Consider the following 18,018-nt stretch of genomic DNA (forward strand, 5'->3'; position numbering starts at 1 on the left):
TGAGTTGAGCTTCTTGTGACCATTTACTAGGCTTACTGGGGGAATGTCTGTTACCTTTGTGTGGGAAAAAAATGGTTTGGTGTAATTTCTAATAACAAAAGGGGTCAAATGAAATTAGGTAGAATACAACATTTATTTTGTCACTGAATAATATTTGAAGAATTGTTATTGCTTTGCTGATATTAATGTTTAAAATATTGCATGCTAGCCAAAAAAAAAGATCTTCAATTTAGGTGAGACTGTGAGACAATTTGTACTACACTTGTCAAGTCCAAAGTAGCAAAAGATCTTTCTCAAAAATTAAGGCCAATATTTACCTCAGATTTGAAGTTCATATATCCTTTAAAATGTTTAACTGGTATCTATATGGGTGTGGTGAGTATAAAGATGGGGGAAAATTCACTTAAAATAAAATGATAAAAAAATATATATTGTGTAGCACATGAACATAATAAAACAGACACATTTGTTTCTCCACAAACAATGCTTCTACTAGAGTATGGGATTGTGGGCAAACTATGCCGTTTAGGTCCACGGTACCTTAAAGGGACATTCCAGATAAATTTGGAATCCATATGGATGCATTTCAGTTTTAAATAGAAAACATTTTTGTAATATACATGTATTAGCAAAAATGTTTTTAATAAAAACTATAGCTGTTTCAGAGTATTTAAGTATGCACTGTGCATCAGGTATTTTAAACACAGCACATGCTCAGAGAGCCTAACATGCTTGTACCATCTGGTAATGACTATTAATTTGTTAATTGCGTAAATTATACAAGGCCCCACTGGTGCTCTGAGCATCTGCAGGTATTTAAAATACTGCTGAACAGAGAATATCTAGCTGTGCTACACATGCATGCGCAGAGAGAAAATGTTAACACTAAAACAGAGATAACTTTTACTAGAAGCATTTTTGCACAATACATGTATATTGCACATTATGTTTACATTCAACCAAACATGTAATTCCTCTATTGTATTTAAATTTTGACTGGAATGTTTCCTTTAACTTTGGAATCTAAAATATATATATTTTAAAACATTAGACTCCCTATACCAGTGCAATATGGTTCTCAAAATTAAAATCTATCTTTCACTTCCAGTGCTGACCTGTTTGCACATGTGCAGCATCTCTCTTTTCAGATACCTACAGTGTAACCTAGGCTCCAAAATGGCTGCATCCATGATTAGAGGTTCATGAATAATCCCTTTAATGTGCAGATCTGTTACAGAATGATCTTTTTATCTGACCTTTAACATTGTAGGTAGTTTGACGGAAGCATAGACAATAACCAACTAGTTATAAAGACATTATTGTTCACAAACAGAGCTTGCATAGTGAGAGACAAGATGTGACCATGGGGTAAGTTGTACCAAGCAGCAGAGATGCTGTTATCTACCCCCGTACTTTCAGGCTCGCCGGAAATGTAAGTTAAGATGCTTCTTAACTCGTTCGCCACCTGCTGAGGTGGCAGACAGCAATCAGCCCGCATCAGATACGATCGGGTTTGATTAACACCTCCCTACTAGTGGCCGATTGGCCGCGAATGTGCAGGGGGGCGGCATTGCAGCAAAGATTTCACTAGAAATGCTTGTGCAATGTTAAATGCCGACAGTGTATGCGTGTCTGCATTTTTTTTTTTTTTAAATAATTTTATTATTGAGGTATAAATGCAGTACAACAAATAAATGGACGATAAAAGCAAGAGAGTTACAGTAACCACTATATCTTCATAAAAGATTACAGTTTGTTTGCATATCAAAATAGTAAATACGAATTGAAAATAAACCTCAAATTTTTTGTTGTTAATAAACTAGAGCTATTTCAAGTATGTATTTTGAGTCAAAATAATCTGAGTAATATAGACTTGTAATATACAGTGCATATTTAACATCAATTCTACCTATGAAACAAGCTCATACACTGTTTGATTCCTTACACTCATATTACTACACATTACACATATCTCACAAAATAAATGCTCTATAACTGTTGAATGAAAACTAGTAAAATAAACTTATGAACTAATAAAGAGTACCTCGTAGACCAAGTTAAACATAATTATAGATTTTGTACTCTGCTTTGTATATCCTTACTCAGTGTGAAAAAGTATATATAATATATATATATATATATAAATATATATATATATATATATATATAAAAAAGAAGGGATATAGAGCTCAGGTATATAAGGTATATTTCTAATAAATGCGGTCATTTTCAAGGTGAAACCGCGCAATAAGTGTCTGGTCTAAATCATAAAGAACCAGAACACTATATAGGGATGGGGTAGGAGAACAACCATATTATGCAACATAAATAGTCTTGTAAGCTTTTTAACAAAGAGAAAACTGAGGAGGTTATTATAGTATATCTGACTAGATACTGGTCATATGGGTATAATGGCGAAGGTAGTGGATGGATGAGTGAGGAAAAGCTTAGTTAAGTGAGACAATGAGTAAGTAAATAAACAAAGATAATGAGACGAGTAAATGAATGAATGGGTTGATGAGTGGATATATGAAAATATGAATGAGGGAGTGAGTAGGCGGGGGAAGAGATGATCTGGGTCCCAGGTTGCTAAAATGTGATATATAGACAATGATAGTAAAGAGACCCAGCATACATAGATGTGATTAAATGGGTGAATAGGTGGATGAACGAGTGAGTGGCTAAGTGGATGAATAAGTGAGTAGGTGAGTGGAGGGGAGGTTAGTTGGGCTCCCATAATTACTATTCAGGAAGGCGTTGATAGACATTTGGAACTATACAGCGTTAAATTAGTAACTAGGGCTTGAGAAATACTCCTAAAGGGAGTAGCCTCAACCTAAAGCTATACCTGCCTCCGTAGCTATAAAGTATGGCATGGCGTTCTGTCTGCATTTATTAATGTGCTGCAGACATTGATAAATCTACCCCTAAGTCTCTTTTAATATAATATTGGAAACAAAAATTATATACAAAATGCACAGAGTAGCATTTAATATAGAAATGCAGTATTTCCTCAATGATACTATCTCTTTACAGTACAATAGTTTAAAGTTTAATGAGTTAAAATCTTTAATACCATTTAGAATTAACAAGTAAAAGCATTTCTGCTCAAGTATAAATTGGTTTCTGCAGTCCTGCAGAGATGTAGGACATACATCTGCATTGCCCCAGAACAGTTATAAAGTAATTAAATTTATGACCATGTATCCTAGGAAATTGGATAATTATAAGAGAGAGCTAAAATAAATGAAATGGTTATATTTTGGAGTATAGTTAAGGATATTTACACACACATTGTTTCCCAAAATGTTTATATGCATCTGTCTATCTAATATAATCTATCTATCATCAATCTATCTTTAAAACTATAACTAGATTTGTTTTGTTTATTTGTTTTCAAGGACACTAAACACTAAGGGCCAGATTAAAAGTGGAGCGGTATTTATATCTCCCGCTCAAGCACTAACTCTTAAGAAGCAAGCTTTCTGCACAAATAGGGTAGCACCTCGAATTGGGAAGTTGAAAGTAAATTGTTTTTTGCTTGTGCGCTAACACCGATGTGCGCATAAAGCCGAACTTAGAATATCTTTTTTTTTTTTTTTTTTTAACCTCACATTGCAGCAGTACCATTTGTTCCAGCTACATCTGGGATACCTGCTCCACTGTATTTTACAGTGCTATTTCAGCATATTCTGCTCTTTCCCTTATTGTGAAGTTCCATTGCAGTTAAAAACATTAGTGGCTGTGCTCTCACCTTCCAGCTTGTGCTACTACATGCTGCTGAGCTGCAGAATGAGTGTAGGAGCCAGCTGGTGCTCAGGTGAATAACGTGTGTCGGAGACAGCTGATACTTAGAGGCCTACTTATCAAGCCGTCAACTTACTTGCATTCGACGGCACCAATACGCTCGCCTGACATCGCCTAACATCACGGCCGCGGACCTGAATATGCTCTCCATATTTAACAAAAAAGCTGTCAAAAAGCAGCGCACAAAGTACGGGGCGATGAGCAGAGGACTGTTGTTAACTAACATTCATCGATCTTGCTGCTATTCGGCTTTTTCACAGCTTTATTTGTATACTTTCACTAAACACCACCACTATACTAAAATGTTTATAACCCCTATCCTGCCGCTTCCGGACCACGACGTAACTAAATAAAGTTATTAACCCCTAAACTGTCACTCCTGGAGCCCACCCGCAACTCTAATAAACGTATTAACACCCTATCCCGCCGCTCCTGGACCATACCGCAACTCTAATAACGTTATTAACCCCCTATCCTGCCACTCCCGACCCCACCGCAACTCTAATAAAGTTATTAAACCCTATCCCGCCACTCACCGGACCCTGCCGCAACTAACTGAAGGGTATTAACCCTTAAACCTCTGGCCTCCCACATCACTACCACTTACTAAACCTATTAACCCCTAAACTGCCAGCCCCCCACATCGCCATAAACTAAATTAACCTATTAACCCCTAAACCTAACAACCCGCTAACTTTATATTAAATATTATCTCATCCCTATCATAATAAATTTAAACTTACCTTTAGATTTAAATTAAACTATATTAAACTATTAATTAATCTACCCTATTATACTAAAATTACATTCAACTATATTAAACTAATAATTAAAATACCCTAGCTGTTATACTAAAACTACATTAAACTACAAATTAAATTAACTATATTACATATTTAAACACCTAACCCTACTCAAATAATTTAAATCTACAATAAAAAATTGCAAAGTTACGAAAAACTAACAACTAAGCTACAAAAAATAACAAACACTAAGTTACAACAAATTAAACACTAAGTTACACAAAATAAAAAATAAATTTATTTAACCCCTTAATGACCACAGCACTTTTCCATTTTCTGTCCGTTTGGGACCAAGGCTATTTTTCCATTTTTGCGGTGTTTGTGTTTAGCTGTAATTTCCCTCTTACTCATTTACTGTACCCACACATATTATATACCGTTTTTCTCGCCATTAAATTAACTTTCGAAAAAATACCATTATTTTCATCATATCTTATAATTTACTATAAAAATTTTTATAAAATATGAGGAAAAAAATGGAAAAAAAACACACTTTTTTTAACTTTGACCCCCAAAATCTGTTACACATCTACAACCACCAAAAAGAAAACATGCTAAATAGTTTCTAAATTTGTCCTGAGTTTAGAAATACCTAATATTTACATGTTCTTTGCTTTTTTTGAAAGCTATAGGGCCATAAATACAAGTAGCATTTTGCTATTTCCAAAACTACTTTTTTTCAAAAATTAGCGCTAGTTACATTGGAACACTAATATCTTTCAGGAATCCCTGAATATCAATGGACATGTATATATATTTTTTTAGAAGACATCCCAAAGTATTGATCTAGGGCCAATTTTGGTATATTTCATGCACCATTTCACCGCCAAATGCGATCAAATACAAAAAAATCGTTCACTTTTCACAAATTTTTTCACAACTTTTGGTTTCTCACTGAAATTATTTACAAACAGCTTGTGCAATTATGGCACAAATGGTTGTAAATGCTTCTCTGGGATCCCCTTTGTTCAGAAATAGCAGACATATATGGCTTTGGCATTGCTTTTTGGTAATTAGAAGGCCGCTAAATGCCGCTGCGCACCACACGTGTATTATGCCCAGCAGTGCAGGGGTTAATTAGGGAGCTTGTAGGGAGCTTGTATGGTTAATTTTAGCTTTAGTGTAGTGTAGTAGACAACCCAAAGTATTGATCTAGGCCCATTTTGGTATATTTCATGCCACCATTTCACCGCCAAATGCGATCAAATAAAAAAAAACCGTTAAATTTTTCACAATTTTAGGTTTCTCACTGAGAATCATTTACAAACAGCTTGTGCAATTATGGCACAAATTGGTTGTAAATGCTTCTTTGGGATCCCCTTTGTTCAGAAATAGCAGATATATATGACTTTGGCGTTTGCTTTCTGGTAATTAGAAGGCCGCAAAATGCTGCTGCGCATCACACGTGTATTATGGCTAGCAGTGAATGGGTTAATTAGGAAGTTTGTAGGGAGCTTGCAGGGTTAATTTTAGCTTTAGTGTAGAGATCAGCCTCCCACCTGACACAATCAGACCCCCTGATCCCTCCCAAACAGCTCCCTTCCCTCCCCCACCCCACAATTGTCCCCTGCCATCATAAGTACTGCCTGCATGAAAGTCTGCCAGTACTAAAATAAAAGCTTTTTGGGGGTTTAGGTTTTAAAAAAAAAAAAAAAAAAATTCTTCTGCTGTGTAGGACCCCCCTTAGCCTCCAACCTCCCTGATCCCTCCCCCAAAACAGCTCTGTAACCTTCCCTATCTCCTTATTGGGGGCCATCTTGGGTACTGGCAGCTGTCTGCAGTACCCAGCTTGCACAAAAAAGGGCTTTTTTTTTTTTTTTCTTAGTGTTTTTTTTTTCTGTAGTGTAGCTTCCCAAACACCCGCCACCCCCCCCACCCCCACCACAAACCCCCACCACCTCATTGATCGTATTTTTTTTTAACTTTTTTTAACTGATTGCCTTTTTCTGTAGTGTAGCGGTTCCCCACCCGCTCCCTCCCCGTGCACGCGCCCACCCCCGCCCTCCTGTGCACGCAGCTAGGCGCCGTCGCCGTGCGGCCCACCCGGGCATCCCCGCCCACGATCCCGCCCCCCTCCACATCTCCAGGGCCATCGATGGCCGCCACCCGCCTCCCGGTACTGCTCCCACCCACCAACGAAGGAAGCCACCGATCTCCGGTGCAGAGAGGGCCACAGAGTGGCTCTCTCTGCATCGGATGCTTCAAAAGGTTATTGCAGGATGCCTCCATATCGAGGCATCACTGCAATAACCGGAAAGCAGCTGGAAGCAAACAGGATCGCTTCCAGCTGCTTTCCACACCGAGGACGTGCAGGGTACGTTCTCAGGCATTAACTGCCTTTTTTTGAGGACGTACCCTGCACGTCCTCGGTCGTTAAGGGGTTAAACTAATTACACCTAATCTAAGAGCTATTATGCTATTGTTCGTTCCCAGGTTGAGCGCTTCTCTCTTTTTATTTAACCTAATCTAAGAGCCCTATGAAAATAAAAAAGCCCCCCAAAATAAAAAAAACCCTAACCTACAATAAACTACTAATGGCCCTTAAAGGACCAGTCAACACATTAGATTTGCATAATCAACAAATGCAAGATAACAAGACAATGCAATAGCACTTAGTCTGAAATGAGTAGTAGAATTTTTTATTACAAATTTCAAAGTTATGTATATTTCCACTACCCTTGTACCATGTGATAGCAATCAGCCAATCACAAATGCATATACATATAGTCTGTGAATTCTTGCACATGCTCAGTAGGATCTGGCGACTCAAAAAATGTAAATATAAAAGACTGTGCACATTTTTTTTAATGGAAGTAAATTGGAATGTTGTTTAAAATTACATGCTGTGACCCTAAAGAGAAAGAAGAGACCCACAAATCACACCGGTTGTCAGACCGTACTCTCCTGCCCGAACCCGGAATTGACGCAACGAGCTGAGCACCTGGCTGACGGAGATCCTGATACATTCATCATGTCTGGCAAAGAAGTCCTTGTTGTGTTCGGAGCTACAGGAGCTCAAGGGGGGATCAGTAGTAAAGGCTCTTGTGGAAGATGGGCACCTCGCTGTTAGGGCAGTGACTCGGGATCCCAAAAAGGAATCTGCTGTGAAGCTGAGTCAATCTGGAGTGGAAGTTGTAGCTGCAGATTTGGACGATGAAAAAAGCCTGGAATCTGTTTTAAGTAAAGCTTCTGGTGCTTTTGTAGTAACTAATTTCTGGGAACATTTTAGCAAAGACAAAGAGATAAAACAGGGAAAACTGATTGCTGATGTTGCCAAACGCCTTGGACTGAAACATGTGATTTTTAGTGGTCTGGAAAATGTAAAGAAGCTGACAGATGGCAAACTGGAAGTGCTGCACTTTGATGGGAAAGGAGAGGTAGAGGAATACTTCAGAAGCATAGGTGTACCTATGACAAGTGTCCGACTTCCCTGCTACTAGAGAACCTGCTAACATTCTTCAGGCCCCAGAAGGCAAAGGATGGGGAGACCTACACTTTAGCAATTCCCATGGGTGATGTCCCAATTGATGGAATGTCTGTGACAGACATTGGTCACATGGTTGTCAGCCATCCTAAAGTCTCCGTCAGAATACACAGGGAAGGACATTGGGCTCAGCACTGACAAGCTAACGGTAGAACAATATGCAGAGAAAATGTCCAGTGCCATAGGCAAGACCATCAAAGACGCTAAGTTATCTCCAGAGGTGTATGAAAAACTGGGCTTCCCAGGAGCACATGAGCTGGCAAACATGTTCCGATTCTACAAGCTGAAACCAGACCGAGACATCGAGCTTACCTACAAACTCAACCCTAAAGCCAAAATGTTCCAGCAGTGGATAGAGGAGAACAAAGCGGCATTTAAAGACTTATAAATTTAGTTAGGAAAAGACTCTAGTCTGAACCTTCTGCGCCACTTAACTTCTCATTATTGCTTCATCTGTAATGGTCCTAAAACCCTGCAGAAATGTCCGCCCAATGTGAAGTAACATTCTATGGATTTACATCTTCATACATTTTACAGCAGCTCTTAAACAAACCTTGTATTATCTTTGTATGACCTAAAGTTACTAACCTGAATGTGAAAATTTCCTCATCACAGCCTTTGCTGTATAGTTTTGTATCAGTAAACTTAACTTTTGAAACAGAAAAAAAAAAAAAAATTACATGTGCTGTATCTGAATCATGAAACTTTAATTTAACCTGAGGGTCCCTATAAAAGGGCCTTTTGCGGGGCATTGCCCAAAAGAAATCAGCTCTTTTACCTGTAAATAAACAATACATATACCCCCCAAATGTAAAACCCACCACCCACACAACCAACCCCCCCAAATAAAAACCTAACTAAAAAAAACCTAAGCTCCCCATTGCCCTTAAAAGGGCATTTAGCTCTTTTTCAAAAGCCCAATCCTAATCTAAAAATAAAACCCACCCAATAAACCCTTAAAAAAATCCTAACACTAACCCCCCGAAGATCCACTTACAGTTTCTGAAGAGCCGACATCCATCCTCAACGAAGCGGCAGAAGTCCTCATCGAAGCCGGAAGAAGTCTTCATCCAGCGGCCGAATCTTCATCCAAGCCCGCGGAAGTCTTCACCCAGACGGCATCTTCTCTCTTCATCCATCCAGTGCGGAGCGGCTCCATCTTCAAGACATCTGAAGCGGAGCATCCTCTTCTTATGACGTCTTCTTCAGAATGAAGATTTCTTTAAATGACGTCATCCAAGATGGCGTCCCTTAGATTCCGATTGGCTGATAGAATCTATCAGCCAATTGTAATTAAGGTTGAAAAAATCCTATTGGCTGTTGCAATCAGCCAATAGGATTGAGCTTTCATCCTATTGGCTGATCCAATCAGCCAATAGGATTGAGCTTGCAATCTATTGGCTATTCCAAGCAGCCAATAGAATGCAAGCTCAATCCTATTGGCGGATTGGATCAGCCAATAGGATAAAAGCTCAATCTTATTGGCTGATTGCAACAGCCAATAGGATTTATTCAACCTTAATCCGATTAGCTGATAGAATTCTATCAGCCAATCTGAATCTAAGGGGACGCCATCTTGGATGACGTCATTTAAAGGAACCTTCATTCCGAAGAAGACGTCGTAAGAAGAGGATGCTCCGCGTTGAATGTTCTGAAGATTGCTGTCTGGGTGAAGACTTCTGCAGGCTTGGATGAAGACTTCAGCTGCTTGGATGAAGACTTCTGCTGGCTTCGATGAGGACTTCTGCCGCTTTGTTGAGGATGGATGTCGGCTCTTCAGAAACTGTAAGTGGATCTTCGGGGGATAGTGTTAGGATTTTTTAAGGGTTTATTGGGTGGGTTTTATTTTTAGATTAGGGTTTGGGCTTTTGAAAAAGAGCTAAATGCCCATACAAATGCCCTTTTCAGGGCAATGGGGAGCTTAGGTTTTTTCAGTTAGGTTTTTATTTGTGGGGTTGGTTATGTGGGTGGTGGGTTTTACTGTTGGGGGGGTATTTGTATTTTTTTATTGACAGGTAAAAGAGCTGATTTTTTGGGGCAATGCCCCGCAAAAGACCCTTTTAAGGACCATTGGTAGTTTATTGTAGGTTAGGGGGTTTTTATTTGGAGGGGGGGGGGCTTTTTTATTTTCATAGGACTCTTAGATTAGGTGTAATTAGTTTAAATATTTGATAATTTATTTTTTATTTTGTGTAACTTGGTGTTTATTTTTTTGTAACATAGTGTTTGTTATTTTGTGTAACTTAGTTGTTAGTTTTTTGTAACTTTGTAATTTTTTATTGTAGATTTCAATTATTTGAGTAGGGTTAGGTGTTTAAATATATAATATAGTTAATTTAATTTGTAGTTTAATGTGGTTTTAGTATAACAGTTAGTATAGATTAATTAATAGTTTAATATAGTTTAATGTAATTTTAGTATAATAGTTAGGGTAGATTAATTAATAGTTTAATGTAGTTTAATGTAATTTTAGTATAACAGTTAGGGTAGGTTAATTCATAGTTTAATATAGTTTAATTTAAATCTAAAGGTAAGTTTAAATTTATTATAAGATAGGGATGAGTTAATATTTAATGTAGAGTTAAGGGGTTGTTAGGTTTAGGGGTTAATAGGTTAATTTGGTTTATGGTGATGTAGGGGGCTGGTGGTTTAGGGGTCAATAGGTTTAGTAAGTGGTAGTGATGTGGGAGGCAAGGGGTTTAGGGGTTAATACATTTATTTAGTTGCGGTGGGATAGGGGTTAATAACTTTATGTAGGTGGCAGCAGCGGCGGGGCAGCAGATTAGGGGTTAATAAGTATAATGTAGGTGGCGGTGGTGTTGGGGGCGGCAGATTAGGGGTTAATAAGTATAATGTAGGTGGTGGCGGGGAGGCAGATTAGGGGTTAATAAGTATAATGTAAGTGGCGGCGGTGTAGGGGGCGGCAGATTAGGGGTGTTTAGACTCGGGGCTTATGTTAGGGTGTTAGGTGTAAATATAACTTTAATTCTCCCATAGGAATCAATAGGATATCAGGCAGCAGCGAACATGAGATTTTGCTGCTTTCAGACTCCTATGATTCCTATGGCATCCGCCACCTCCAGGGCGGCGGATTGGAAAGCAGGTACGCTGGGCCGGAATAGTGGCGAGCGTTCCTGTTAGATATTTGTTAACTTGGAAAAGTAGTCAGATAGTGCCGAATTTGCATTCGGAACATCTGTAATGAAGTAAGCATCGATCTGTGTCAGACTGAGACCGGCGGATCGTATGTTACGTCACAAATTTCAACTTTTGCCGATCTGTAGGCTTTGATAAATAAGGGAAATCAGGATCGCCACAATTACGCTGCAGAATTCCAGCGTATGTACGGTTGACGGCTTGATAAGTAGGCCTCTTAGAATGAAGTTCAGCCCTTGGAGTTGTGCTGTTTGAGGTAAAGATCAGCATAGCCACTGGCAGGTGAGTGTTTCTCTATTTATGAAACAGTAGGTTTGTATGTAAGTATATGTGTGTCATTGTGTCACTATGAGTAAGTGTGTGTGTCTGTCACTGTAAGCACATGTTTAAGTTTTTTTTGTTTTTCCTAGCTGAGCAAGAGTTTGTGTTTGTTCATGTGTATGTGTGAGAATGAGTGTGTTTCTTCCTCAGTGTGTGTGAGCATTGCAACAGTCTGAGTTTGTGTGTATGTGTGTGAGCAAGAGTGTGAGTTTGTTCCTGTGTGTGTGTGTGTGTATATGTGTGTGTGTGAGCAAGAGAGCAAGAGTGTGAGTTTGTTCCTATGTGTGTGTGCGAACAATAGTTTATGTTTGGTCCTGTGTGTGTGTATGAGCAAGAATTTGAGTTTGTTCCTGTTTGTGTTTGTGTGTGTGTACAAGAGTGTGAGTTTGTTCCTGTGTGTGTGAGAGAGCAAGAGTGTAAATTTGTGTGTGTGTAAGCAAGAGTGTGATTTATTTGTGTGTTTGTATGTGTGTGAGCAAGAGTGTGAGTTTGTTCCTGTGTGTGTGTGAGAGCAAGAGTGTAAATTTGTTTGTGTGTGTAAGCAAGAGTGTGATTTATTTGTATTTGTGTGTGTGCGCAAGAGTGTGATTTGTGTGCTTGTGTGTGTATGAGCAAGAGTGTGAGTTTGTTCATGTGTGTGTACAAGAGTGTTAGTTTGTTCCTGTATATGTGTGAGAGCAAGAGTGTGCATTTGTTTGTGTGTGAGCAAGAGTGTGATTTATTTGTGTGTTTGTGTGTGTGAGCAAGAGTGTGATTTATTTGTGTGTGTGTGTGTGAGCAAGAGTGTAAGATTGGTATTGTGTCTGTATGTGTGAGCAAGTGTGTAACGCATATTGGGATTTTTTTAAAGGAGCCATTGTATCTACCTGTGTGCATAAGGCTCCTGAAGCCTCACTGGCTGAGTAGAGTAAGAGGATGTTGGGGCCATTATGATAGGGCTAAAGGAGAGTGTACATGATGTAAAATATAATTTGGACGTAAAGTGGCCTGCAAGAGTCAAACATTTATTACAAGGTCTAATTTGGGCATATAGCAGCAATAAAGGGGGGTGCTGACGCCATTCATCTGTTTAGAGTATAATTTTGACATATTGCTGGCATTAAAAGGCTGTGGGAGCATGTTTCTGACCTGACATCTCATTTGGATTTATATTTAGCATAAATAGGGTTACATCGGAATGAAAAGTGATGAAATAGAATGTATGCGATCAGAGCTATTACTTGCACATATAGCTGTTTGGACTATTAACATTAGTTACCATTAAGTATTACACACAGGTGTAAGGGAAAGTTAAAACAACACGAAAATGCAAATGTAGGAAAACTGCTGTATGTGTAAAACCTTAATTTTATTACACCCCACTCCAAAAAAAAAGGAAATCTATAAAAGTGTATTAAAGTTAAGTATATAGTGACTAAGTATATAGTGACTAGTAGCATTTTAGAATAATTTTTAACCCCTGACATATATATATATATATATATATATATATATATATATATATAATCCTCCAGACCCCACAAACCATAATACTTGAGAGGGAAGCGACACTCACTGGTCTATATATATATATATATATATGTGTGTGTGTGTGTGTATTTATTTATAGATGTCTGTGTGTTGGGGAATATTTTACTTTATTGCCCCTCCTGAAAAAAATTCTGTGAACACCAAAAATGTCAGCCTATTTTGTACCCCTATCAAATTGTATAATATTCTATTTGGTCTTTAGCCTTGACTAATAATGTCCAACAAATTTAAATGCCAGCATTGTAGAAAACTGCACCTACATACTGAAAGAGCTACTAAACAGAATTACTTAAAATATTCAACTCTTGTAGTGATTATTAGCAATAACAAACACTCATTTTGAAAAATAAGTGTTTAACTAAACATAAATTATGTCTACACTATTTCAGAATTCTGAGTTGACCCATAATTTGTGAGATAAGGTAATGTGGATGCTCTTTACAAATGCCCTGTTTCTCTCAGGAAACATACACATAGAAACTGTTTGTGCACCAGAATCAAAGTCCTATAATATAAGTCCAAATCATTCTCTTAGACCCTAATAGCTAAAAATCCATATGGCAATTTGCAAAAAGACAAAGTAGATCAAACTTACTTGTCATCTTCATACATATATGTATGCAGCTTCATGCCGCAGACAAACTGCTGTGATTGTTTCTGGGTCAGAGATCACAGGCTCCTGAGCTTTATTAGAGAGCCCTATGGGAAAACATTTCAAGTCAACCACATCAAAACAGAGATGCCCAGACCGGCTCCTCTAGTAAAAATATTGAAGTTTATTAAGTGTATCTAAAATGTACAAACAGCAGTATAATAAATGCATAAAGGTGCATCATAAAACAAAGGCATAGCACTCCTCCCATATGACGTGTTTCGGTAGATAGATCATGAGTACGGTTACTACTGCAACACGTCAGATGGAAGGAGTGCTATGCCTTTGTTTGTTTTATGATGCACTTTTATGCCATTTTTATACAACTGTTTGTACATTTTAGATACACTAAATAAACTTCAATATTTTTACTAGAGGAGCCAGTCTGAGCATCTCTGTTTTTATGTGATATTCTCTTAGGAAAGCCACACAAACTTCAAACCCAAAGAACTAAATCCTTCCCAAGACTGCTCAAATCTACACATTTAGATCAGTTGACCCCACACAAACCATTAAGACACCACCCCAAGGTTGCTCAATCCCAGCCCTGGATTCCCAGACTGGTCCTAGGTTACTGAGCAGTAGCACCAACCAAGAATGTCCAGGCTGAACCTTGTATGTTGCTATTTAGTGAAAAATTTGATGGTTATTAGTATTTTTTGTGATTAGCCTGTTACACCTAACAGAATATACAGTAAAACACTAAGGCAGAAAACTGATTTGTAATGCATAATATGTCTTCATCTTGGTCTCCTGTTCAGACATTTCAGCATTGCCTTCAATTTAATACCTAATAAGAACAATATAAATTGATTTCAACACAAATAATTTGGTGCAGAGGTTAAAGAGGGCAACATTACACATCTGAAGGAAAACGCTACCAATTTCAAAGATGTTAATTTTTTCACTAAACAAATTAAAAAAATGAATTTCTCAAAAAATATAAATTATGCGCAGTAGAGAAGATATTTATTTGTCTGCATTTCATGTTTCTTCTACTGCCCAAGAGTAGCTGGAATGCAACATGCTGGATTCAGAAACACAACACAGGACAATTCTACACAGCTATTGATTAATCACTGCAGGAGGCCATGTTTTTCTGACTCTATCTAGCCATAGCAAAGAAGATGAGATGAATCTACTTTTGGAGTGGTATGTCCTTGGACTGCAAAATAATGTATATTTTGTTAACTCAGAAACATTTTGAAATGCTTTCCAACATTCATTTTTTATTAAGAGTTGTTTGTCAATGCAGTGCTTATTTTGACATTATTATATATATATATATATATATATATATATATATATATATATATATATGTATATATATATATATATATATATATATATATATATATATATATTTGACATTCCTTTAATTACAATGTTTCACACAGATGGGGAACTGGGTATTTGTTCACATGTTGGAATACCCAATGTATTATGTATGAGAAAAAGATTTAGCTATTTATTTTATAAAACAATGCGATACTATGGGATACAATAACCCCTTTCTGCCGTGACTCATTTGACAACATTGGAACAATTTAAAATTTTAAATCACACGATTGTTCATGCGATCATGTGATTTAAATGATGGGATTGGGTCAGGGGGGAGTGTCTATGATGCCAGGCAGGCCCCTATCTCGTGATTCCATATAGAAAGCAGCTATTGTTTCAGGACAGCCAAACGGTTAGGACGTCCCATGCCGTCTTAACGGTGCTAAAGCCCAGCGCATTTGGAGCGGCATGGAAAGTCCTAATGATGGGAAGGGGTTAATTCTTCTGACTTTGGTTAATTAGGAGATTTTTAAATACTGCGTAGTTAGAAATTAAAATGTGTAAATTACAGGCAACCTTAACACTTAAGATCATTCCAAGCCAAATACAAATGCACAATTAAAGTACATAGTCACAAAATAAAAATATAGCTGCAAGCAGCAATAGAGGTGGCCAGCGCATTATTTTTGCAATGCCATATAAGTAGTTATGTCACAAAATAAAGCTATATAACAACTGTTTACAGTTCTAACATAAGCATTTGGAAAAAAAACACATTTTCGAAATGTTTGCATTTTTTAAAATGGCTGCCACACCATATGACCTATACTTTCAACATGAACAAATGTAACTCTAGGTGACAATATATGGTTATACAGCAAATTTCACAGTTTTAACATAAGCGGTTGAAAGAAAACACAGTTTCAAAATTTTTGCGGTAAACCAATATGGCTGCCACAGCTTGTGACTAATTCCTTCAACATGAACAACTGTGACTCTAGGTCACAATATAAGACTGTAAAGCAAATTTCACAGTTCTTAATAAGCGGTTGCAGAGAAAATAGACTTTCGAAATTTTCGCGTAAACCAAGATAGCTGCCCGATCGTAAGATATACAGCCTCTATATTATGCACAATAGTGCTCACTATAGATGTCAATAACCATGGCAAAAATAAAGCATTTTTGTAAAACGGTTTTTGTTTTATTATGAATTTAAATATATTGTTAAGCAATTTTGAACAATTCAAAATGGCTGCCAAACCACATGACGTATCAACTTTTCTTGAACAAATCTGAATGTTAGTCATAAGATAACTCTATAAACAAAATTTCAAGTCTGTCCCATAAGCGGTTTCGGAGAAGAAGATTTTTATAGTTTTTAAAAATGGCGCATACGAAACAAAATGGCCGCCAAGCTATGCAATGTATGGCTTTCAAATTGCACATACTAATGCTCACTATAGACCTCAACAATTTGCAGAACTTTCATGAAAATTTGCAAATGTTTTATTTCACCAAGGCGACTGCGCAATGCGAATTTGAACTGCAATATTGTCTTTAAGGGTTATGACTATGTGTAATCATGTGTCTATTACACTGTAATGTTGTTAAATATTGTAAAACTAATGTATAAAGTGCAAAATTACGCAATTAAATGGCGATAAAAAGGTTAATGTCTCACAGCAGCCATGTTGATTATCGAAAAAATCGCAATTTTAACAATCTTGGTAGAGGACCTTGCAAGGAGCATACGTGCAAAATTGCACTTTATTGCACTAAGCGGTTTAAGAGAAGAAGATGTTTAAAGATTTTCGCAAAATGCAAGATGGTTGCTACATCATGTGACCAAGTCACTTCTGTTGAGCAATGGAAATTCTAGGTCATAGCATCACTAAGCACAGCAAGTTTCAAAGTTGCAACATAAGCAGTTCCAGAGCTAAAGATTATTAAGCAGTTCTCAAAATTTGACGCAAAAAACAATATGGCTGCGTAACCTTATGACCTATGAGTTCAATATTGAATGAGATGTAGCATTGCAATAGGCTGTACCAGCATACCTGATTTCAAGAGTTTAGCATAAGTAATTTGTGTTTTGTGAGCAATTGACTCAAAAGAGGAAGTATTGAATTACAAATAATTACGATAAACATAAAACCGATATTGCTGCCGCATCATGTGACTGATTCTCTCCTAATGAGCAATTATGAATCTAGGTAACAATATAAGACTGTACAGCAAATTTCACAGTTCTTACATAAGCGGTTGCAGAGAAAATAGACTTTCGAAATTTTCGCGTAAACCAAGATGGCTGCCCGATCGTAAGATATACAGCCTCCATATTACGCACAATAGTGCTCACTATAGATGTCAAGAAACATGGCAAAAATAAAGCATTTTTGTAAAACGGTTTTTGTTTTATTATTAATTTAAATATATCGTTAAGCAATTTTGAACAATTCAAAATGGCTGCCAAACCACATGACGTATCAACTTCTCTTGAACAAATCTGAATGTTAGTCATAAGATAACTCTATAAACAAAATTTCAAGTCTGTCCCATTAGCGGTTTCGGAGAAGAAGATTTTTATAGTTTTTAAAAATGGCGCATACGAAACAAAATGGCTGCCAAGCTATGCAATGTATGGCTTTCAAATTGCACATACTAATGCTCACTATAGACCTCTACAATTTGCAGAAGTTTCATGAAAATTTGCAAATGTTTTATTTCACGAAGGCGATTGCGCAATGCGAATTTTAACTGCAATTTTGTCTTTAAGGGTTATGACTATGTGTAATCATGTGTCTATTACACTGTAATATTGTTAAATATTGTAAAACTAATGTATAAAGTGCAAAATTACGCAATTAAATGGCGATAAAAAGGTTAATGTCTCACAGCAGCCATGTTGATTTTGGAAAAATCGCAGTTTGAACAAACTTGATAGAGGACCTTGCAAGGAGCATATGTGCAAAATTGCACATCA

General features: G+C 37.3%; 1 pseudogene; it reads left to right on the top strand.

Moving 5' to 3' along the window:
* Positions 1 to 7,566: 7,566 nt before the first annotated feature.
* LOC128657723 (nmrA-like family domain-containing protein 1) lies at positions 7,567 to 8,759 on the top strand (annotated as a pseudogene).
* Positions 8,760 to 18,018: the final 9,259 nt, after the last annotated feature.

The sequence above is a fragment of the Bombina bombina genome, chromosome 4 (genome assembly GCF_027579735.1).
Source record: "Bombina bombina isolate aBomBom1 chromosome 4, aBomBom1.pri, whole genome shotgun sequence".
In the NCBI taxonomy this organism is placed as follows: domain Eukaryota; kingdom Metazoa; phylum Chordata; class Amphibia; order Anura; family Bombinatoridae; genus Bombina; species Bombina bombina.